Source organism: Bos indicus, chromosome 8 (genome assembly GCF_029378745.1).
Source record: "Bos indicus isolate NIAB-ARS_2022 breed Sahiwal x Tharparkar chromosome 8, NIAB-ARS_B.indTharparkar_mat_pri_1.0, whole genome shotgun sequence".
NCBI lineage: Eukaryota > Metazoa > Chordata > Mammalia > Artiodactyla > Bovidae > Bos > Bos indicus.
The window spans coordinates 20443823-20462751 of NC_091767.1; the positions used below are offsets into that span (position 1 = coordinate 20443823).

Below are 18929 nucleotides of genomic sequence, written 5' to 3' on the forward strand. Positions count from 1 at the left end.
AGGAACCCCTGGCAGGCCCTGTTCCACAAGCAGTGTCCCTGTTCACACTTTATTGGATTCCTGTTGGGAGTTTCCTTCATTCTCGTGAAGAGAGTCACTAACAGTGAGTTACTGCCACTTGCCAGGTGGGTTTGACAAGCGGTCGAGGGCATGGTTAGGATTCTGTTGTCAAAGTCTAGGCAGGAGATGAGCTGAGGTCAAGAGCAGCCATGGCAGAGGTGAGAGCAGACGTGAGAGAGAATTGAAAGCACGCAGTGACTGATCTGACGAGAGAGGGGAGGGGAGAAGCGTTCCCAGCTTGGGAAATTGTGTTGATGGTGCTACCACAGCTTCCTAACTAGGTGTGGGAGGAATAGGCACGATTTTCTTGAGAGGTGGGAGTGGGCAGGATGCGTGCTCCCTTCAAGACCTAAGGCATGCTGCGCTGGCATTTGAAGTTAGGAGGGCGTTCAGAACAGCTGTCCAAGAGCTGGGAGCTGGTGGTAGATGAGTGATCCGAGGAGCCAAGTGTGATGGTTAATTTTATGTGTTAATCTGACTGGGCTAAGGCATGCCCAGTCAGCTGGTAAAGCATTATTTCTGGGTTCGTCCTATGAAGGAGTTCCTGGGGGAAACTCCCTCGGCCTCCGGACTCTGACTTATACCAGCAGCCTGTCCACTCCCCTCCCGTTCCCCCATAAAGCTTCTCAGGACTTTGGCCTCACACCGGGTGTTACGTCATCAGCAGCCCTGGTTCTAAAGTCTTCAGACTTGGACTGAATTTTACCACTGTGTCTCCTCAGTCTTCATCCTGCAGACGGCAGAGCTTGGGACTTCTCGGCCTCCACGGTTACGTGAGCCAATTCCCACGGGAAATCTCTCTCTTCTCTATTTATGTGTATATGTGCTTCGTTGCTCAGTCGTGTCTGACTCTTTGTGACCCCATGTACTGTAGCCAGGCTCCTCTGTCTCCAGGCAAGATTCTCCAGGCAAGAATACTGGAGTGGGTTGCCATGCCCTCCTCCAAGGGAATCTTCCCAACCCAGGGATTGAACCCAGGTCTTCTGCATTGCAGGTGGATTCCTTACCATCTGAGCCACGAGGGAAGCCCAAGAATACTGGAGTGGGGTAACTTATCCTTTCTCCAGGAGAACTTCCCAACCCAGGGATCGACCCCAGTCTCCTGCATTGCAGGTGGATTCTTTACCAGCTGAGCTGCCAGGGAAGCCCATATGTGTATATACATACACATATATAGAGAGAGTGATACACATACATATGTGTATTAATATATTTATATATAAGCATTTGCATTTTATATATATCTCTTTGGTTCTATGTATAGAGATAGAGCTTAATACACTCAAACATATATATGTGTATGTTTATACGTGTGTGCATATGTTTATATATTTCTGTATATCTCCTTTGGTTCTGCTGTCCCTCTGGAGTGTCCTAACTAATACACCATGAAAGGAGAGTGAATGGATGGGAGAGTCAGAAATGAAGAGGAAGAAACACTGAAGCTTAGTAATGTTTAAAGGGCATGTGAGGAATGGGAGGGCTATTAATAAGTCTTGAATTGCCTCCCTGCGGTTTCAAGCATATCCTTGAAGACAGCCGGATTTAAGATGACTAAACCTTTGTCAGAAGAGGGAGACAAGCAGGATCACGGTACTTAGATCAGTCATCTCATCCAGGCGTGGCCATACTAAAACTGTCAAAGAAGACCTGCTAATGCTAAGTGAAAATCGGATGCCAGCAGGCTCGTGTGTGTGCACGCACATGCGTGTACATGCACACACAGAGCACCCCTCAGCCACACAGTCAGCTGGTCTGGGCCACATAGTCTGGACTCTGCTTTGAAGGGTAAATTTGGAAGAGAAAACTTTAAGCAAATATTTAACTCTGCTTTGCCTACTGAGGAGATCTCCGTTCTCTGGGATTCTGTGTTGTCAGCGAGTTCCAGAATAGTCTTAGAGCGTGAAAGGAAGTAACAGCGTGGTGCAGAACAGAGCAAGAAAAGGTTTTGCATCAGCACCCCCCGCGCCTCCCTCACGTTAGGTTTGGTGGCACCCAGGTGGCAGTTCAGGGAATTCTCCCTGATGCTCACATGTTGCTCCCTTCCTTGGCTGTCTGTGTCCTGTGCCACACTGTGTGGACTGAGTGTGATAATCAGGGATCAGGGCTGTGACCTGGAGGAGCTCGTTCAAGGGAAGACAGAGGCAGGAATCGATTAGACTTGGATTCCTGAGCGCTGTGGGCACTTAGCCCAGTGACATCATTCTCCGGGCCTTAGTTTCCTCCATGTAAAGGAAGGACTTAGTGTGATGCCATGTCTGTCTCCAGGCTTCCCAGGTGGCACTAGTAGTAAAGAACTCAGCTGCCAATGCAGGAGACATAAGAGACCCAAGTTTGATCCCTGGATTGGGAAGATCCCCTGGAGGAGGGCATGGCAGCCCACTCCAGTATTCTTGCCTGGAGAATCCCGTGAACAAAGAAGCCTGGAGGGCTACAGTGGGGGCAACAGGGGGTTTCAAAGAGTCAGACAGGACTGAAGTGACTGAGCATGCATATTTGTCCCCATTGAGACCATCATAGAGTAAGTATCTGTAAGACTTCATAGCATGTATTCACATAGACTCTCACCACAGTGAACACACAGACCTATTCAGTTGTATGTTTCACAAATAACCCATTGTCAGTTATCTGAGATTCCCTAAACAAGGTCAGGGTAAGCCCTAAATTCCTTTAATAGCTGAACCACAGGCTTTTTACCTCTAGCTGATTCCCTCCCCAAACTTCCCTGTGACCCATCAGGATTGCCACCTTTCTACAGAGGACTTCTCCTTGCTTATTTGCCACCTCTTTCCAGGAGGATAGAAATCTACTGCAGCCTTGAAGGCTGCTTGCCAGAAATGTGGACGTCTGATCAAGTAATGAGATTCATGCTGAAACGCTGGAAGTCCCAAAGAGATTGACCAGGCCTCAAAGCCCTGCCTTCCAGGGACTTGCTTGATTCCCTGAAGACCCGAGTGTGAGCCTCCACGGCTCCTCTCTGATGACCTGACCCTACTAATCATCTAGCATCATTTTCTACCTCTGCCCCCTTGTCGCCGGTGAAATTAAGGTTCTCTCTTCATCACGAAAGAATTCGGAGATGAAGCAGAAAGATTAAGAAAGTAAAGTGAGAGTTTATTTAAGCAAGAATACAGTCTCAGAGGGCTTCCCTGCTAGCTCAATCAATAAAGAAGCTGCCTGCAATTCAGGTGACCTAGGTTTATTCCCTGGGTCAGCAATATCCCCTGGAGAAGGAAATGTTTGCAAATCAGACATGATTTAGCAACTAAACCATCAGCACACTTTCCAAGGGAGAGTGGGCAGGCAGGTGAGAAGCTGCCCTGGGTCCATTTGGCAAGCCGGTTATGAAGAAAGGTACAAATATTATTCATTTAGTCGTGTCCAACTGTCTACGACCCCATGGACTATAGCCCACCAGACTCCTCTGTCCTTGGGGATTCTCCCGGCAAGCATACTGGAGTGGATTGCCATGCCCTCCTCCAGGGAATCTTCCTAACCCAGGGATCAAACCCAGGCCTCCTGCACTGAAGGTGGGTTCTTTGCTGTCTGAGGCAACAGGGAAGCTCAAGAATACTGGAGAGGGTAGCCTATGCCTTCTTCAGGGGATTTTCCCAAACCAGAAATTGAATCAGGGTCTCCTGCATTGCAGGTGGATTCTTTACCAGCTGAGCTACCGGAAAGCCCACTTATGAGGAGCATACAGATGAAGGAGTGGAATATTCACTGGGGAAAGGGGCATTTGGGCATCATATTCTGTAATTTTTCACCCCAGTTCCAATTTCCCAAAGGGAGGAGGGATTTTTGTTCTTACTTAACTTAGATCAGAAGTGTCATGGCATCAGTTCATCATGGGTACTTCTTATCCACAAGGTTATTTTTATTGTAATGAGAGCATAATGAGCAACAGGTTACATTCAGAAGCAAGAGGTTCTCACCTTTCTTTGTCTGCTACCCAAAACTTTATCACCCAGTATGTGTGGTTTCCTATCAGTCTGGAGGTTCCTGCTTTTCTTCATCTGCCTATGGACCCGCTCTGTTTACAAGATGCATGATTTCCTGCCATCTGGCCCCTCCTTGCATTTCTCTGCTTGGTACATAGCTACCTGCCTGCTCTGACACCCTCAGTGCACCCTGCCTCATCCACACACAGTCCACCCTGGCCCCTCACTGTTCCTTGACTGTGCTCACACCACAGTTCAGTTCAGTTCAGTTCAGTTGCTCAGTTGTGTTCAATTCTTTGTGACCCCATGAATCGCAGCACGCCAGGCCTCCCTGTCCTTCACCAACTCCCAGAGTTCACTCAGACTCATGCCCATTGAGTCAGTGATGCCATCCAGCCATCTCATCCTCTGTCATCCCCTTTTCCTCCTGCCCCCAATCCCTCCCAGCATCAGAGTCTTTTCCAATGAGTCACCTCTTCACATGAGGTGGCCCAAGTACTGGAGTTTCAGCTTTAGCATCATTCCTTCCAAAGAAATCCCAGGGCTGATCTCCTTCAGAATGGACTGGTTGGATTTCCTTGCAGTCCAAGGGACTCTTAAGAGTCTTCTCCAACACCACAGTTCAAAAGCATCAATTCTTTGGCGCTCAGCTTTCTTCACAGTCCAACTCTCACATCCATACATGACCATTGGAAAAACCATAGCCTTGAGTAGATGGACCTTTGTTGGCAAAGTAATGTCTCTGCTTTTCAATATGCTATCTAGGTTGGTCATAACTTTCCTTCCAAGGAGTAAGCATCTTTTAATTTCATGGCTGCAGTCACCATCTGCAGTGATTTTGGAGCCCCAAAAAATAAAGTCTGACACTGTTTCCACTGTGTGGCTCTCACCACAAGGCCTGGAGAAATATTGACTCTTGTCTGGTGTCACATAGTCTCTTCCGCATTTCTTTTAGGTCGCTGGTTAAGTGTCACTTCCCTAGAAAAGTCTTTGCTGAACATCCCATATGAAATACCAACTGAAACCTCTTTTTTTCCATGCCCAGCTTTATTTTTCTTCATGGTGCACCTGACATTGTTATATTTATGTACTTGCTATCTCTGCATACTGAATGTCAGCTCCAGGGGAACAGGGATTTTATTCATTGCTTTATCCCCAGCACCTAGAGTAGTGCCTGACACAGGGCAGATTTGTTTCAAATGAGTGAAAGAATAAATGATCAAGTAGTCAAGGAGGCATGTATGACTTCAGGAGTTCTCTCTTTAGTTGATACATACTTTCATTCATGTCATCTCTGAGAAAGATCCTCATTTTCATGGAGTTTATGTTCTAGTGGTAGAGACAGATGGTTTGTACATACTTTAATTTCAGATGTTGGTAAGTGCTCTGAAGAAAATAAAGGCAAGAGGCAGACAAGAGAGTGGCTGGGCTGGGGTGATGGAAATTCTTTTACATGGAGTATTTGGAGAAGTCAGTCTGTTTCAAAAGACGTGGGCAAGTGAAGAATTGAGAAAAGAGCAGGTGTCAGGTCTCTGAAGCTGGAGTAAGTTTAGTGCATCTGAGCTACACTGAGAAATCCAGAGTGGCTGGAGCTTAGAGAATAGGAAAGGAGCCTGGAGTGGCGGGTCGAAGTCTAATCACTTATTTCTTGCAGTTCCATGGTATGGAACTTAGATTTCATTGGAAGACTATGGAAACATCCTCCATGGAACCCGGCCAGCAGGGTCCCGGTGGCTCAGGTTTCAGTATCCACTGTGTGTACTTGGCCTATAACTCCACTGAACTTGACCTTGGCTGTTGGGTCTGAGTCACAGAGTCCAGAGTCTGTTCCCTGGAGAATTTCCTTTCTGAGGGTATGTGATGTCTTTTTCTATCATCTGGTTTTGCTTATAGCAGGACAGTTCATTACATAAGTTTCAAAATAAATATACTTAACATTGGGAAGAGTCAAGGTCCCATTCCCATATTTTCTAGAGGACTTCCTTACCCCCCTGCATGTGTTTTTACATTCTTAGGAGAGGGCTTGCTGGTGGTAAAGAACCCACCTGCCAATGCAGGAGATGGAACAGATGTAGGTTTGATCCCTGGGTCGGGAAGATCCCCTGGAGGAGGGCATGGCAACCCACTCCAGTATTCTTGCCTGGAGAATCCCATGGACAGAGGAGCCTGAGGGGCTACAGTCCACAGGGTCTCACAGAGTTGGATGCAACTGAAGCGACTTAGCATATGGCACACAGGAGAGGGCTCCACTTCATTTCTCCCTTAAAACCAATAGTTAAGTCAAGGAAGCTAATGATAGATCAAAGTCTAAACTCCAGGCCATGCCCTTGCGCTGCATGCCTGAGTACATCTTCTCTGTCTCTCTCTCCCTCTCTTAGTTCTCAGTGTCTATGCTTATTCTGCTTTTCTGGTCGAAGACTCTTTTCTAACTTCCCTCATTGTGGGTTTCTTATGTAGGGTTGGTGACATTTGTCTGCTAGTTCAGAAGATTTCCATGATTTGGAGCCACTTATAAGAGCTTTTTAGCATGGGACTTGTAGAGATGTGCAGTTCATGGCATCTTATTAGGCTTGGAAAAATCTGTAAAGATTCCCACCTTTCAATGTTACTTCTTTAGGAACGGTTTATTGGGGTAATTGGGTGACAAGATACTACCATTGTTTTGCCTGTAAAATATTTTTTAGGCCAGCACTTTAATACTCTTTCAGGTGGTTGACCCAAATCCATTGCATTATAACAAACGGCCCAGGGGAACACTGAGCTGGAGTGGCATGGGGTTAGTCCAGGATAGTGGGAATCCTTTCAAAATTTGCAGGGGGAAAATACCCTGTCATTTTAAAGAAGATCGTTTTCTCTCAAATTTATCCCAAAAGTTATTCTTAAACTTTGATGCCTGCTCCCACTTGTCTGGTAGCAAGCACTAGCAGACGACCAAAGAAATGAACAAGCAGCAAATGAATATTAATGGAAAAATTCTGAGACAGTTGATAATGCTTGGTTTGACAGCTTGTTTCTTTGTGGACATGCGGGTTCCCAGTTCTACATATAGAATTTTTCTCCTAGGAAAATTATTGGTACTTTGCCTGATGGAGTTCACGCTGGTGATATTTTAAGGCATTCAGCAGAGTGTGGCATTTTGCAAAGAGCATCATTTCTTCCAGATTCTTCTTTTCATAATTTGGGAACCATTGAGTTTTAAGGGTCAGCTGAAGTCTCTCTCTTAGAAAGTCTGCAAATAAGTTTCTCTCAGCTACCAGAACCTTAGAATGTTTCTGACTAGTTCTGATTTGTTTTTTAATTTTTACAATGTTTTGTTGGTTTCTTCCATACAACACATATCAGCCATAATTATATATATATCCCCTCCCTCTTGAGCCTCCCTCCCTTCCCCCAACCCACCCCTCTGGGTCATCGCAGACCTCCAGACTGGGCTCCCTGTGTTATGCAGCAGCTTCTCACCGACGGTCCATTCTGCATATGATAATGTATACATGTTGATGCAACTTTTTCCATCCGTCCTACTCACTGTGTCCCCACTGTGTCCACAAGTCCGTGCTCTACATCTGCATCTCCATTCCTTCCCTGCAAATCGGTTCATCAGTACCATTTTCCTAGATTCCACATGTATATGTGTGTGTGTTAATAGACTGTATTTGTTTTTCTCTTTCTGACTGACTTCACTTTGTTTAACAGGCTCTAGATTCATCCACCTCACTAGAACTGACTCCAATTTGTTCTTTTTAATGGCTGAGTAATATTCCATTGTATATATATATACCACAGCTTCTTTATCTATTCATCTGTCAATGGGTATCTAGGTTACTCTCATGTCCTGGCTATTGTAAACAGAGTTACTATGAACACCAGAGTACATGTGTCTTTTAGAATTGTCGTTTTCTTAGGGTATATGCCTAGTAGTGGGGTTGCTGGGTCATATGGTAGATTTATTCCTAGTTTTTTCAGGAATCTCCATACTGTTTTCCATAATGGCTGTATCCGTTTACACTCCCACCAACAGTGTAGGAGGGTTCCCTTTTCTCCACACCCTCTCCAGCATTTATTGTTTGTAGATTTATTGATCATGGCCATTCTGACTGGTGTGAGATGATACTTTATTGTAATTTTGATTTGCATTTCTCTAAAAATATTTTGGCCACCTCATGAGAAGAGTTGACTCATTGGAGAAGACCCTGATGCTGGGAGGGATTGGGGGCAGGAGGAGAAGGGGGCGGAAGAGGATGAGATGGCTGGATGGCATTACTGACTTGATGGACATGAGTTTGAGTAGACTCTGGGAGTTGGTGATGGACAGGGAGGCCTGGTGTGCTGTGATTCATGGGGTCGCAAAGAGTCAGACACGACTGAGTGACTGAACTGAACTGAATAATTCGTTATGTTGAACATTTTTTTGGGGGGGCGGGGGGTGCCATCTGTATGTCTGACCAGTTTTAAAAGGCTGTGTGAAGATGTGACCACTTAGGGTATTCAGGGTGGAAGTTTCAAGTTCTTGTACCAATTTATTCAGCAAATATGACCTACTGTGTTGTGCTGAGTTATTTTTGTTGTCAGCTCGAAATCAACATCCTTCCGCATCTAAGGTCTTACAGAGGAGAAGCTGGGAGTCATATTTCCCAGGATCTCCTTCCCTAAGTGATTCCTAGTTAGAGTCTGCCAGTGAGAGCCACTCACATGAGATTTAGAAAGTGGATAGAAAAACAAAAGGCCATTACACTCCAGAGGCAGTTCAGGCAGATGTGTGGACAGCTGGCAGACTCAAGGCTTGCAGAATCTTCTGGCAAGCACCTGTGAATTACCTGCTTTGTGCTCTAGGCAGTGGGGATGATTAGTGTGGCTGTTTCTGAGTCCTTGATTCCCTGTCACCAGCCTAGACCATTGTGTCTTCTAGGGAGCTTCTTCTAGGTTCTTGGCGCTTGCAGCAGCTTCTTGGGAAGCTGTTGTTTTCCTGCAGCAGGTGGAGGTCTTCATTGCCGGCTTCTGTATTCTTTGCTGCCCTAGCCCTGAGGCCGAATCTGGCCTCTATACCCTGACACCAAATTAAATCTCAGGGACAGAGTTTTGGGTGAAGTTGAAAAGAATAGCTACCAGGGCTTCCCTGGTGGCTCAGATGGTAAAGAATCTGCCTGCAATGCAGGAGACTGGGGTTTGATCCCTGGGTTGGGAAGATCCCCTGGGAAAGAGATAGGCTACCCACTCCAGTATTGCCTGGAGAAGAATCCTATGGACAGAGGAGCCTAGCGGACTACAGTCTACAGGGTCCCAAAGAGTTGGACACTACTGAACAAATAACCGGAGAAGGCAATGGCACCCCGCTCCAGTACTTTTGCCTAGAAAATCCCATGGACGGAGGAGCCTGGTAGGCTGCAGTCCATGGGGTCGCTAGAGTCGGACATGACTGAGCAACTTCACTTTCACTTTTCACTTTCATGCATTGGAGAAGGAAATGGCAACCCACTCCAGTGTTCTTGCCTGGAGAATCCCAGGGACAGGGGAGCCTGGTGGGCTGCCGTCTATGGGGTCGCACAGAGTTGGACACGACTGAAGCGACTTAGCAGCAGCAGCAGCACATACACACACAGAAAAGAATAGCGTTGTTGCTTTGCCAGACAAAGGGGACCCAGCAGGCTAATGACCAGAAAACAAATGTCCCATCTTGGAGGGGGTAGTGAGAAGTTTTATAGTAATGGTTCAAAGAAGATGTGGTCAGCTCATGGACATTCTTTTGATTAGTTGGTGGTGAGGTAAGTGGGAGTCAGCATCATCAACCTTCCGGTTTCAACCTGTCCAGGATCTCCGTACTTGTGGGCAGCACCTGGTGGGGGAGCTTCAATATCTGTGGAACAGCTCACAGTTATTGTTATATCCCTTGAGGGGGAACTGTCCCTGAGGCTACACTATTGTTTCTTTTGACTGTTCCTCCACATCCCCTCCCTTCCCTAATTAGCAACTATTTGAACCTGCTCTTGGACCCTAGGGAAGGACTTGGAGGCTAAATGAAGCCTATTTCCTGTAATCAAGAAGTGGGGGAACACAGAAGCCCTTCTGTGGCCTGGAGCTCCGCAGGGTCCTGCTTGGTATGAGCCTGTTCAGTGACAGTGCAAGCCTCCGAATCTCTGGATTCAAACCCTTCGTGTCTGGAACACTTAAAATGTTGGAAGTTTAGACGCTGGGGTATGGGCTTGGTTCTGTTAGCTAGTTTGACTACAGCTTCCATGGTCCCATAGCATGTCATCAGATGGGTCCAATTTCCTCCTTTAATGTGCTCCTTGGTGGCCTGGTGGTTAGGATTTGGCATCTTATTCTTCAGCCAGCCCAGTAATCCCCCTTGATAGCACCGTCTTTCTGAAAGACAGTATCTCTCTATCACGTAAATGTCAAAGGACTTGAGAAGACACTAATCTGCTCAGATTTGACATCCTTGGCCTCATCAAACCTTCCTTGAACCTGTTAACATTTTCAGCATTACCAACGCTAAGGAAATAATTCCACTTGTCTTTTTTTATTTTTCCTTATAACTCAAATTTAATGTAAGACTTGGCTGGTGTCACCCTAACAGTTCTTTCAAGACTCACCAGATTAAACATATGAGGCATGGCAAAATCAAGCTTTTCCTGGGAATATCCCCTCGCCCAAGATCTGTGTCAGTTATTGGGCTTAAACTTGATTGGGGAAGGGTGCTGAAAGCAGAGATGGTATTCCTACTTCTTTCACGTTAGCTCAACACGCACTTGACTGTATAAAAATATTTTCATCTTAGCTGTTTAACAGAGCAAAAGCAGCAGAGAAGTTCAAACAAAACATTTTAAAACAGATATGGAAATAGAATGTTATGTAGCTTGAGTGTTTAATAGATACAGGTGCAGAGAGCAAGCTGGGTCAGTTTCCACCGTTGATTAGTCTTGCTGAATGGACCAAAATCTCTTTAGATTAGAGAAATTAAATCAGCATCAGAATGGGCCTGGATACTCGCATTTGACTCTGTGACTAACCACCTCCCTCGTCTGATCAATATACTCTTGTTGAGTGTTAAAATGTTCAGTCCAGTCACGTTATTGGGAACATCTCCAGGGCTGATATCACACTGCTGTACCACCTTCATGGCCCTACCAGTTTCTAAAATATTGAAATACTTTCTTACTCGTGGGTGCAGTCACTGTCCTGAGCTCTCCCATTGCACCCCACCATCCTGCCACATTTCTCCATAATTCAGCAGTCTGTAGTTTCATGATGTCTGCCACAGCATGGGAGCTTCCAGGATCTCATTGTTTGACACCTGTTTCCTATTGCAATTGAAGAGCTGAAATCTCAGACAATGATCTAGTTTTCTTCGCACTGTCTCCTACTCCCACCAATGAACAGCCTATCAATAACATATGTTTCATGAAATCATATCTACTGCTGGTTGAAAACAACCAGAGACAGACTCCACAAGAGGTTTTTAATAGCCTGGTTAGTTACTACCTGGATCAGGGAATAAAACCTCAAATAAGAGTCCCTTAGATTCTTTAGTGTTGCAGAGAGTGAAACTGTAGAGGTGGGTCATCTCTCTGGTTCTGTTACCAGACCCCAACAGGGCATGCAGAGCAGTCAGCATGGGCCAGGGATAAAGATGACCCTCAAAACTTCAGGCCACAGAGAGGAAAGGAAGGGACATACTTGGTCCTCAAAGTCTTCTGGATGCTCAGATGATTTATCCCCAAGGTGGACTTCCAGTGTGCAGGGAGAAGACGTTGGCTTTGTTGTGATGGACCTGCTCTCAGTACTGATCTGGCCACTTTAGTTTCTGTGACTGTGGGCACTTTAGTCCCATTGGATCTGCATGGACTCATTGGTAAGGTGTGTACGCAAAACACATAACACTCAATTTATAACTGAAACAAAAACTGCAAAACAAGCAACTTGCTCTTCAGTTTTTTTCTTCTAGGCAATGTGAAGAGAGGACTGGGAAGACGATCCTGACATGAGGCGCTCTTTATGTTGTATTGCCTGTTTCTGTGATGGCCTTTGTAATGTATGGGCATATTGACTGAGGGCCTTCACATGTTGAAAAGGTCATGTCCCAGGAGAAAGGAAATGAGACCCAATGTTTTGCCTTGTTACTTCTAGAAAGAGATGGTCGGGGAGAGAATGGACCTCCTGTTCCTATCCTGCAGCCTGCTAATCCTGAGAAATGACCTCCTTGGAAATTGTTCTAGGCTTCCCTGGTTTCCTCAATGCAGCTGAATACTCAACAGTGCCACAGGGACACGTACTAAGGCTAGTGCAAGTTTACCAAGTTGCCACCTAAGCAAGCTCTTCCTTGAATGTTGACTCCTATCCCCATCCCCCAGGGTGTATTGTATGGACTGTGGGAACCAGCAATGGTAGACAATGCCCTTTTAACAGTAAAGGCTGCATCATAGGTTATTCTCAGTACCTCTTGAGCAATGAAGCTCATTTTCTATGTTTTAATCTTTGGTGTGCTTAGTTGCTTCAGTTATCTCTGACTCTCTGCAACCCTATGGACAGTAGCCCCCAGGCTCCTCTGTCCATGGGATTCTCCAGGCACGAATACTGGAGCAGATTGCCATGCCCTCCTCTAGGGGATCTTCCTGACCCAGAGATCTAACCCACTTTCCTGTGGCTTGTGCATTGCAGGTGGATTCTTTACCACTGAGCCACCAGGGAAGCCTCTTTAATCTTTGAAGTATATGATTATTATCTTTAAAGTGAATGTGACAAATAGGAGTAACCTCACATACCAGCACAGATTGCTTGATAGAGAAGCTGCTGCTTTATTGTGCTTTATCAGGATTCTAAGGCTACAATCCATGCCCTGATTGATTAGCAATGTCTGTAATGGATATGGGAAGGGATGATGGCAGTGTGCCCATAATGCATTTGCCAATCCTATTTTACAGTCTTTTTTATTCTTGTGCAGACAATAACCTTTTTTAAGGTACAAAATAGCAGACTGAATGGTTTAGAGGAGCTTTTCTTAGAAAAGTGATAAAACATAAACTAAAGAGATACTCATCCCTACCTAAGCAGAGTGTTTTATGATTTCAAATTGGAGGATTCATTGTTATGTGTGCAAGATGGATTTTCTTGGTGCTTATGTCTACATGCAATGAAAAGGAAAAATTGTGTGTTTAAATGTGCATAATCAATGTCCTAGCTTTTACCTCTGTCTGCTAAAGTTAAGGTTTATACACTTCAAGTTTTCAATCAAGTTTTTACTTTCCTTGGGGGGTGTTTGCAACAGTCTTCTCTCCCATAGTGGGACACATCCATTTCTCCTTTTTCTCCCCTTACCCTCATCTATGCTGATGTCTGGGAAGCCACTTGATGGTGTCGTGCTGCTCCAGGTACCCATGGAAAAAGTTTGATGTCAGTGCCAAGGATGCCATCTACAGATGCTCTGAAACCATAAATCTCTGCGGGCTTGTGGCAGTTGCTATTCAGTGGGGAGATGGACACATTTTGCATTCTGGGCACTAAGGCAGCAGCATTTCATGTGGTGAATATACAACTTCTGCACTGCAGCCCTTGTCTGCAGAGGGCTCACATGGCAGACTAGGTGGGGTCCAGAAGCTGCACTAAGCTCCCATTCCATCTCCCCGAGGTGTATCCCTGGTGCTTCTTGCAACACAGCTTCTACAGATTGCCAGTTGGGGGGCCGGTCACCTTGGGACTTTAGCAAGAGTCCAGTCTCCTTGGACACCTGAGTTCTTAGATAGTTTGGGCCATGAATATTCCAGTGATTTCAGGTGTTCTCTCTAATTCCTGACTGCTATTTTACTTAGAAGTAAAATGTAGTTTTTACTACAGGACTACCTGAAGTAGTTGGTATTTGGAGGAAATATGTGACACTTAGACATACTCTTATTTCATATTTCAGTATATTCCCTTTTGTTAATTTCTCTCATTTTTAAATTTCATTTATTCATTCAGTATTTACTGCACTGCTTGGTTGTACCAGGGAATTAATATCAAATCCTGAACTGATGAATATGAATACTACAAGCCTGGTCTTCACAGCCTTCACAATTTTAGGAAGAAGGGAAGACATATGAAACGGAAATTCTGTTGGTGAGTGCAAAATGAAACATTGAAGCATTTAAGCCTAGAGAATAGTACTGGGGAGGAAAAGATTAATCCCAGGCAGATGAGGGGGAATAGATGGTATTTCTGACTTTATTTTTGCCACTCAACCCCAGACAGCAGTCTTCTGGGCTTATGTTGACTTTGTCCAGCTCATACAGACAACATTAGCAAAGCACCAGGCTGCCAGTATGGTTTAAAAACTAAAACAAATTTAACACCCTGAGCTGCAGGAAATCTGAATTGAGAACTGCTAGGGAGAGCTGCCTTGGCATAAGCTGTGTGGCATCTTTCAATGGAGTAGGTTTTGAGGCCAAGATTTATGTTCAACAGCTAATACGTTAGAGACAGCAGTTATATATACAGAGGCTCCTGTTTGTCCTTCACAGATGCAAATAAGAGTTGCATCTGTAACCCAGGCTTTATTTATTTACTTTTTTAGCCGCTGACATTACTATGAAAGGAGAGCATCAGGTCAAACCAAAGTAGGAGGTCGTTCTACTCACCCCATCGCAGGACTGAAATAAAAGGAAGGAAGACTGTGCAAGTCATTCACCACATCGCCCCTAACTGTAGGGGTTGGTTAGCTGTAAATGTCAATAGTCCTAACAAGGACTGTGGAGTAATTTGTTAAATAACCGAGTGAGCATGCCACTCGGAAGCCCGCCGGATGAGAGCGCGGCATCAATTAGAGACAAAGGGAACCGCTCGCTTTTCTCTGCATCAAGTGGGCCCTCGGAGGCTCGGAACTAGCTAGTCCAGAAAAAGCAAGAGGAAGCAGAAGGAAGGAATAGGGGAAGGAGGCAGCAACTCGGCCTCCTTGAAATGTGAGGGGCGATAAAGAAAGAGCGCCCTTGCTCACATTGAGAAAACATGACCAGAGTGGAGCCTGGAAAGAAAGCCCCGCAGCCCCCAGGGACCCGGGCAGAAAGCCTCTGCCAACAGACTGAGTGACCAGCCTCACCATCTGCTTCCACACGTCGCTCCCCAACAATAGGGACTTGTGCGGACCTTCTGCCCCTCCCCTCCCCCACCGTGAGCACTCATTTAAATTAGGCTGGGTAGGGGGCGGGGAGCCGCTGCTGGCGCTGTGATCCTTCGCACCCTGGGAGCCCGCCCAGCATCCCCAACAGAAGGCCCTGGGGTGAGAGGTTAGACTCTCAGCTGCCCGGAGAGATGATTACCGAGCTGCTCCCAAACGAAGCTGCTTCACCGCTGGTGCTTGGGCATGTGTGGGGGTAATTGTGCTTGAATACTTAATGCTTGATTGACTTGGCTGTTTTGTGTTTGACCATATTTTGAAACGCGATCTCACTGTTGGGGTGGCAATTAGCATCAAGCCCACAGGGTTGGAAAGAGTGAAACGGAGTTGCTTCTGTGGTGATGTCTGCTTCTTTCCTGGAATCAGCGCAGAAAACTGAGTGTTCTACTGGGGCTCATTTGCCTGTATTTGGATCATCTGGAATTTTGATCCTAAAGAGGAAATCTTTTAATCCTGAACTTCAGTGTCGCTGCCAACTTTGGTCTTTACATCTTTGGTTACAGCTGAGTTTTACATCCATTCCAAGGCACCTTTGTTCCCTGTGCCGCCATGGGAGAAGAGAATAGGAGAGGAGAGGTCATGGCTGAGAACAAGAAAAATTCACGCCAAGTAGGAGAAAGGCTAGGGCTGAATGTGCGTGGTAAGTTAGTTATGACACAGAATCCAGAATTTCAAGATGACGGTTAGCTGAGTAGATCTGGTGCCCTGTCTGGTTCAGTTCCTTGAGGATATGTCTTAATTATCTTTGTATCTCTAGCACCTTGCACAAGGCCTGGCTTTTAGTAGGTATTTAGTATTTATATTTCTGGAACATGTATATTAAAGCCAGCACAACTTCTAGGAAAAAAGAGACGGGCAATCAGCTAATGTTTAAAAATCTTTTTAATTTCATTTTCAAATGGTGAACTTACGCATCCCTCAGGCTGTGTCTCACATTATTGGAATAAAGTGTTCCAGTTAAAAATTACCAGAGGCTGGCAATGGATCTCACAGATTCAAGGTCACTTTGGGGATATTTGAAATTGCTGACTCCCTATAATAAAGGATGGGCCAGGTTTCTGTTCATTTAATCAAATTAAAAGTAGCACAAGCAGGTACTGATTTATTTGAAGAGAAGTAATCTGCCTGCAATGCTGGAGACACGGGAGATGCAAGTTTGATCCCTGGGTCAGAAAGATCCCCTGGAAGAGGAAATGGTAACTTATTCCAGTATTCTTGCCTGAAGAATCCCATGGATGCAGGAGCCTGGTGGGCTACAATCCAATGGGTTGCAAAGCGTTGGACACAACTGAGCACCTGAGGACACAGACACAAGAGGGAAGTTAACTATGGATTAGCCACATGACTTCGTGTGTATAACTAATTCCATAAATGAAGGCATCACAATCCATTGTTAAATTTTATAAGAAAAATGAGAACAAGAACTGATGAAGTAAGATTACGAAACCTAAGTGATGGTTCTTATAAAACAATTCCAGAAGTACAGAAAAGTGTGGTGGATGTCTAAGACCAAATATTAATAATAGGTGTGCAGTCGAAATTTCTGAGAAGTCAATCTTAGCAAAATGAAAGGGTTTGATGACTTTGGCTCAATGGTGTCCACAAATCTGCGATACACAGACTCAATTTATTTGTAAATTGAACATTAATGTTCCTTCGGAGAAGGCAATGGCAACCCACTCCAGTACTCTTGCCTGGAGACTCCCAGGGACAGAGGAGCCTGTTGGGCTGCCGTCTATGGGGTCGCACAGAGTCGGACACGACTGACGAGACTTAGCAGCAGCAGCAATGTCCCTTGGTCAAGGCACAACTCCTATGTTGTTCTTGTTCTCAGTTAAAAATAAAGAATAATTCTTGGATTTGCATTTTTTTCTGTTCTTATTAAAGACTTTTTCCTGTCCTGGATGTTAACTCTCTTAAAATTATTTATACTTCTTTTGTCTCTGTTTCCTCATCTGGAGAATGGGAATTTTAATAGTATCTACTTTATAAAATTATTGTAAGGATTAAATTAAATCATATGTGTAAGATATTTATAATTGTGCCTGGCACTTAGTTTTTTGCTCATATATATTTCCATTGACAATATTTGCAGTTATTAATTTGAGAATCTTCTTTGTTGAGGATATAGTCTCATTCATACTCCTTTTCTGTTTAAGTATATGTGACTCTGTTTAAGAAGACTGTAGACTTCTGCAAAAGATAGTGCAAACTTATTATAGTAAATACTTTTGTAAGGTCACATAATGAAGTATAATAATTTTCAGTCACTGCCCTAAATTTGAAATTCTAATTATATAATTATCATAAATTTTTAGCAGCTGGGGAGTCTGAGTTAAGTATTAAACAAGGCTAAGTATTTTAGTGCATTACATAAGGCAGAGTAGAGTAGTGAATAAGCAAGTGAGCTTGAATCTGGCTATTCTGGTTATTAACCTCTTTGAAACTTGAGATTTTTATCTTTTAATAAAGTAATAATATCTATCTCACAAAATTGAAGAAAAGATGAAATAAGATAATATATGTAAAGGACTTAGTACAATGCTTGGCCTATATAGAGAGGACCCAATAATTGAATAAGTGATAATTATTATAGTAATTCTTATTATAGCTATGATTACCATTTTCTGTTACAAAAGTTAGAAGATGGGCCTTTTACTCCTCACAGGGAAACTCATGGAGGACAGTTTGATGTCTCAGAGGGTATACTGTGGTCTGTTGCAAAGAAATGAGAGGACACGGACTGAAGTTCTCAAAATGCATGGCAGGCTTCCAGGTCCCTCTTGGGAGGCTCTACAACACTGAGATTGACTTTGCTGCTATAGGAACCAAGAATTACCTCCTCCTTCGTTGCTCTCTCTCTGCTCCCCACAGCTGTTGTCATAATAGAGGTATCATTGTCTTTCTTCCCTATATGTGCAACAACTTTATTTGCATTATTTTTAATCACTATTAAAAATGTGATCTGTAATCTAGATGTTACCCAGTTTACAGCTGTATAAAAATCACTAGCTGGTGGGTAGCAGAACCAAGGATTCAACCTGGGTCTTTCTGGCCACTGAACCTGCCCTTTTTCCATTGTCCTCTGGCCTCGTTTACCACTTTAGCACTATCTCCAACTCTAATCTTAACAAAGGTCTCTAAAAACATTTATAAAGAAATATCCTTGAGGATAATTTTTTTCTCAACTTGAGATGTGTTTTTCTTCCTCCCCTAGAGAGTACAAAATTATGAGAATCCACACATATGCATACTTGTGAAACTGTAGTGCGAGTCACTACTCTTGAGTGATATTACATGTAGTTTGGCTGCAAGAAAATTAAACCCTGTCAAGAAATAGTTCCCAAGACCAGTAACTTCTGTGGGGAAAGAAAGGAAGAAAGAAAGTGAAGTCGCTCAGTTGTGTCTGACTTTTTGAGACCCCATGGACTGTAGCCTATGAGACTCCTCTGGCCATGGAATTTTCCAGTCAAGAGTACTGGAGTGGGTTGCCATTTCCTTTGTGGGGAGGGGATGTATAAAAACAGATGCCCAAAAAACGAGTGAAGAAGAAAAAAGCCTCCCAACCCCAGAGAATAAATAAGTATAGTATATATAATATTTAGTTCAGTGTTCTGAAAAGGTTGAGACATACTCAAGGTCAGTCATACAGTAAATTAGTAATGGAATCATATCCAGCCTTTGGACATTCATTCCAGTACTTTTTCCTGATTCTACTTTTTCCTCTGCAGCTTCTCAGGTATCGGGAGAGAAAAACTTTTTAATGAAAATGAATGGTGGAGGAA

At 44.3% G+C, this 18929-nt stretch overlaps 1 long non-coding RNA gene across 1 annotated transcript in view; it reads left to right on the forward strand.

The window, feature by feature from the left end:
- The first annotated feature begins 622 nt into the window (after window positions 1–622).
- LOC109562835 (uncharacterized) overlaps window positions 623–18929 on the forward strand; it is a 59019-nt gene continuing 40712 nt past the window's right edge. The window contains exon 1 of the long non-coding RNA XR_011568010.1: window positions 623–18035. This is a non-coding gene — a long non-coding RNA (uncharacterized lncRNA). The remainder of the gene's footprint in view (window positions 18036–18929) is intronic.